The sequence below is a fragment of the Echinops telfairi genome, unplaced genomic scaffold (assembly GCF_000313985.2).
Source record: "Echinops telfairi isolate 266 unplaced genomic scaffold, ASM31398v2 ScPeMD7_3533;HRSCAF=4204_0, whole genome shotgun sequence".
NCBI classification, from domain to species: Eukaryota; Metazoa; Chordata; class Mammalia; order Afrosoricida; family Tenrecidae; genus Echinops; species Echinops telfairi.
Genome location: NW_022107431.1, coordinates 62,785,534 through 62,791,913, shown reverse-complemented (window position 1 = coordinate 62,791,913; position 6,380 = coordinate 62,785,534).

Below are 6,380 nucleotides of genomic sequence, written 5' to 3'. Positions count from 1 at the left end.
ATACTACACTGTCCGGCGTCTCCCTTCACCCACCCCCCTGCTGCCCGTCCCCCAGAGAGTAGGCCATACATAGCTCCCTGTGATCCATTCCTCCTTTCTTCACCCCCTTTCCCTCCTGGTATCGCCACTGTCAGCCCTGGTCCTGAGAGGTTCATCTGTCCTAGATTCCCTGCGTTTCTGATTCCCATCTGTCCCGCTGTGCTTCATCTGGTCTAACCAGGTCTGCAAGGCAATACTGGGGTCCTGGTAGTTGGGGGGAGGAAGCATTTAAGAACCAGAGGAAGGTTGTGGGCTTCATTATTGCTACACTGTACGCTAAGTGACTCATCTCCCCACTACCCCTCTGGAAGGTATGTCCAATTGTCTAGAGATGGGCATTGGGTCTCCATCACTCGCCACCCTCATTGATGTTTTAAAAAGAGTTGTGCAAGTAATTTTTTTGACTGATATTTCCATGAGCATTGACTGGGGAATCAAAGCAAAATGAAATCCTTGACAACTTTCATCTTTTCTGTTTGTCGTGATGCTGTCCATTGGTTCAAGTATGAGGAGTTTAGTCTTCTTTATGTGGAGTTGCAATCCATATTGAAGGCTGCAGACCTCAATTTTCATTAGAAAATATGTCAAGTCCTTCTCACTTTTAGAGTGAAAGTTTTGTCATTTGGATATCAAAAGTTGTTAACAAAGCTTCTTCAATCCTGATGCCCCATTCTTCTTCATCTAGTCCAGCTTGTGCTTTATTGGCTGTGCAAAGGCATTCAGCTGTGTGGATCATAACAAACTATGGATGATATTGAGAAGAATAGCAATTCCAGGACACTTCATTTTGCTCAGGAGGAACTTGTATGTAGACCAAAAGGCATTTGTATTAACTGTCTAAGCAAACACCACATGGTTTCAATCAGAAGAAGTATTATTATCAGTAGGTGTCCTTCCCAGGAACTATGTCTAAATCTTGCAGTACATTCATTAACCCCTTGCCTGTGATTGTCCAGAAAGTAGACCAATGACCTATTGTTGCCAATGAGACATAATGGAAAGACTGATAGAGACGTCTAGGAGATATTTTCATTCTGCTATAAAGTAAAGAGAGAGACACGCGGAAAGAGCATTGTGTAATGGTATCTTTTATATCTACCTTTTACTTCTTGCCTTAAAAAGGGTTATGTGAGCCATCAAGACACTGCAAGGCTATAGAGATCGCAGGAGGAAGATCTGGAAGAGCATGAGGGGCATGAGTATAAAAGCACTAAGGGTTAAAGAGAATCCAAGGGTCATGAAAGCTGAGGAACCAGCAGAAAGGCAAAGAGGAGAAGAGAATGAGGCAAACAGAGAAAAGGATCTTCTCCCCTTGCAGAGGGGTCTCGGGGAGGAGACGAGCCAGTCAGGGTGCGATGTAGCAACGATGAAAAATACAAGTTTCCTCTAGTTCCTAAATGGTTCCTCCCCGCTCCCACTATCATGACACGAATTCGACCTTGCAAGTCTGGCTAGACCAGAGGATGTACACTGGTACAGATAGGAACTGGAAACACAGGGAATCCAGGGCGGATGATCCCTACAGGACAGTGGTGTGAGTGGTGATATTGGGAGCATAGAGGGAGAGTGGGTTGGAAAGAGGGAACTGATTACAAGGAACTATATGTGACCTCCTCCCTGGGGGACGGACAACAGAAAAGTGGGTGAAGGGAGACTTCAGACAGGGCAAGATATGACAAAATAACAATTTATAACTTATCAAGGGCACATGGGGGAGGGGGCAACGGGGAGGGAGGGGAAAAATTAGGACCTAATACCGGGGGCTTAAGTGGAGAGGAAATGCTTTGAGAATGATGAGGGCAATGAATATACAAATGCGCTTTACACAATTGATATTTGTATGGATTGTGATAAGAGTTGTATGAGCTCCTAATAAAACGATTAAAAAAAGAGAGAGAGAGAAAAGGATCTTCATGAACAGAGAGAGGGTAGCCAGTGGCAGAGTGGGAGGTGCTGAGGATGAATGAGATCTGAAGGGCCTGGAAGCCAGGAGTCCTGGTTGCCCATGACCACCTTAGACTGGGAAATCCATATATTTAAAAATAGTCCAAAGCAATGCGTGCTTGGTAAATCTGTAGATCTGATCTATCCAACCAACTGCTCATGGGGTGCTCCGTGCTATCTCCCTTCTCTTACCCCGATAGAGGGTTCCTCTTGTACCTGGGCTAATGGAAAACGTTCTCCTTTGGTGACTTAGTCCTTCGTAGAAAAGGAAAAGCCTTTTGAGAATGATGATGACAACAAATGCACAAATGTGCTTGACACAATAGATGGATGGATGGATTGTGATAAGAGTTGTGTGAGCCCCCAATAAAATGATTACAAAAAAAAAAGAATAACCCTAAATTGTGAAAATGCTAGCTAAATAAAAAGTGTCTCTCAAAGGGATTCAAAACTAAGAGGAACAAACTGAAAAATTTCTGCGTGAAAATTTTGTTACATTCATAAAGTTATATTTTGAAGTTATTGGCATATTTCAATATTCATTTGAAAATTAGCATATTTCAAATATTCGTTGACTTTTTCAATGTTTCCTCATACTGCCTGCTTACATGTTTTCTTGTTTTTGCTTTTCAGTTGGTTGTCTTTTGGGGGGGGTATGAGTTTCTGGGTTGTAAATATTAATCCTTTACTTGTGTCATACTTCGCAAGTATTTTCTCTCAATCTGGGGGAGGGGCATTTAAGCCTTTAATCCAGTTAAAATTTACTTTTGTGCCTGGTATAAATTTGTAATCAAATGGGATTTTTGTATCTGAAGTTAGACAAGTTTCACAATATTATTTGTTGATTAATCCTTCAGGTCCCCATTCATTTCCAATGCTTCCTTTTCAAGCCTCATATGTGGCAGAGTTCATTTCAGGACCCTCTATTTTGTTTGTGCTAATTAGTCTGTCCATTCTTGGATTTAGGTTTAATTATTACTGTGTTCTGTAGTTTTAAATTTAATTTTCAAACGTTCTTAGCTATTTTCATGACTACTACAGCTGAGCTATAGAAATATTTTGTCAAGTCGGAAGATAAATATTGGCATCGAGGAACTTGTTCGAGTGGATGGATGATGAATGAGATGGGTTGCATAAAGCCATGGTGCAAACATGTAATAAAGCAGACTCTAGTCCACAATCCTTTCATTGCACACTTTATGTCCTTTCAATCCTATGGATCCCCAAACCAAACAAGGCTAGTCATCTTCTTTTATTTGTCAGCCGGTCACCAGCAACCATGTGAAGAAGCCCCAGATTTTGGAATCTCGGGTCTATTTTTTGAAGTTGTTTTACGGTACCTTCTTATATATATCATCATGTTCTACACGGGTCATCTGAACATGTGTCACAGTATACTCAGTAGCATATTTTCTTCAAAGGGAATTAATAAACTAAGGTTGAATATGAAAGGAATTTGTAATAAATATTTAATATATCTTTATGGAATAAACACACACACAAAACAAAACCAAATTTCCTGCTATTGAGTGGATGCTGACTCATACTGACCCCATAGGAGATGGTAGAGCTGCCCCTGTGAGTTTCTGAGATGGTAATTGGTTTTGTTGTTTTCTCATGAAAAAATTTTTAATTATGGCAAAAATATACACAACAAAAACTCTCCAATTTGGAGATGAGCCAGACAGGGTGTGATGTAGCAATGATGAAAAATACAAGTTTCCTCTAGTTCCTAAATGCTTCCTCCTCCCCCTCCCCCACTATCATGATCCCAATTCTACCTTGCAAGTCTGGCTAGACCAGAGGATGTACACTCGTACAGATAGGAACTGGAAACACAGGGAATCCAGGGCAGAAGAACCCTTCAGGACCAGTGGTGTCAGTGGTGATACTGGGAGGGTAGAGGGAGAGTGGGTTGGAAAGAGGGAAACAGTTACAAGGATCTATATATGACCTCCTCCCTGGGGGAAGGACAACAGAAAAGTGGGTGAAGGGAGACTTCAGACAGGGCAAGATATGACAAAATAATAATTTATAAATTATCAACAGCTCATGAGGGAGGGGGGAGCAGGGAAGGAGGGGTAAAAATGAGGACCTGATGCCCGGGGCTTAAGTGGAGAGCAAATGTTTTGAGAATGATGAGGGCAATGAATGTACAAATGTGCTTTACACAATTGATGTATGTATGGATTGTGATAAGAGTCGTATGAGTCCCTAATAAAATGATTTTAAAAATATTCTCCCAATTTAACAACTTCTACATGTATAATTCAGTGCCATTGCTTAGATGTTTCGTGTTGTACTACCATTATTGATATCCTTTTTCAAATTATTCCCCCATCATAAACATAAACTCAATGCCCCTAAGCAACAGCTCTTTCTCCTTCACCATGGTAACCATTGGTCAAGTTGGGCTTTTTCTTTTTAGTAGTTTTCTTGATACAGTATTCACATATCATACACTCCCATGTTTCAATTGCTTTTATGAAGAGGTGTATGCACCTCACTAACTCTTAACAGGAATAGAAAGCCCCATCTTTCTCCTTTGGAGTGGCTGATGGTTCTCAACTGCTGACCTTTCAGTTAGCGGTCCAATGCATAACCCCTATGCCACCAGGGCTCCTTGTGGAATAGAGGGTGTGAGTTTGAAAGACCCAAAGGGGCAGTTCTGCCCTGTCCTATAGGGTTGGAATGGACTGAGTGGCAGTGAGTTTGTTTATTTGTTTGTTTGTTTGTTTGGGTCCCTATCATAAAATAGAGAGTCTGTGAGCTCTGGTGGCAGTAGGAGTGGAAACATGATAGTGAGATTTGTGGAAGCATGATACAACAATATACTTTCTTCTTTAACTTCAGCTATAGCTATCAGGACATAATAGATTGGACATGTTGGACTGAAGGCAACAAAAAAGGAGGGAATATGCACTCTTTTAGAATTCTGATGAGTTAAATTGAAATAAAGAGCAAATAAGAGTTCCTTATGCTGGACAGCATCAGAGTTCCTTATGCTGGCTTACTCACTAGGCATTCCATAGCTTGTGCTTAATAAATCACCTCTGTAGAATAGTTTGCTCAGGTGATTATTTTACTTCTTGTGTTGAGAAATATGGGTCTACCCACCTAGATTGACTATTGACTGATTCTTGAATTATAGGAACATGCCAATCATTTGTTATATTTTCAAAATAAAGAAAATTGATTTCTAGGGAAGGTGATATCTTTGACCAAGGGACTTTGGTAGTATATGCTATATTTATTACTTGACAGTTTTATGGCTATCTCCTTTGAAATGACTACAGTCTTTAGGATTAATATCAGAGGTAAGAGGCAGAAGGTGAATCCTTCACTTGTTCATAGCTCACTGAGATTTGTGGTTCCGACCTTTACAAATGTCAAGGAAACCACTCTTAGATAACCAGTAAACTGAGAAGAGTGTCTCCATCACATAGGTCCTGCATAGGGCTTTCTTTCATCCATGGGTACCAGCTGGGTTTCCCAGGTGACAATCAGAATGCAAGTACACCAAAGAACTTATTTCCAGGTTGGGCAAAGATTGGTACCAAAGAAACCTTATCTATAGTTCAGTACACATTGATATCTATCTATCTATCTATCTATCTATCATCTATCTATATTTCCATTTCTGAAAACTCAGAATAGAATTCTTCATTAGTTTTTAATATATCTGAAAATTAAATTTGCAATCCATTTATATTTTGGAAAGCAAAAGTTATATTGAAACTTAATTTTCTTTTACCCTGTAAAATGGGAAATACAATGTGAAACAGAAAAAACATTAATTATTTTTATACATTATTTTTCTATACCTCTTAAAGATTATTAAAGAGTGAAAAACATTTTTAAAAATTCAAATGCAAATTTGAGGATTGTTGGGTAGAACATTAAAGTGATTCCTATGAAAATCTTCACAAATAACTTTTAATGATGTAGTAACTAATTACAGTTTAGAACTGTTAGTTGCTCTAGTTCCACATAATAGTGGCACCGTCCCAATCACACACACACACACACACACACACACACACACACCCCACCCCTGTCTTTTGTATGTGTGTGCGTGGTTCATAGAGGCCATCTGCTTTGTGGCTTTGGGATTTTGCTCTTTCAGTAACAATTCTTCATGTTACTATTATTTTGGCAGTTGCGTAACAACAAAATAAATGAAGAAAATTTATTAAATCTACTATTTTACCTAAATCACATCCTAGGAGTCGAATTTTCTTATATGAACAAGGGTTCGTCCAAGGTATTGCTTCTAGGGATCCAGTTCCTACACACACATGTTTATTTCCAACAAAATGGACTTCATTGCGTCCCCGAGATCAGAGGCTAGCTGCAGTTAAGGGTTCCTGGTCTTCATCTCATAGTTGCCTTGGGGG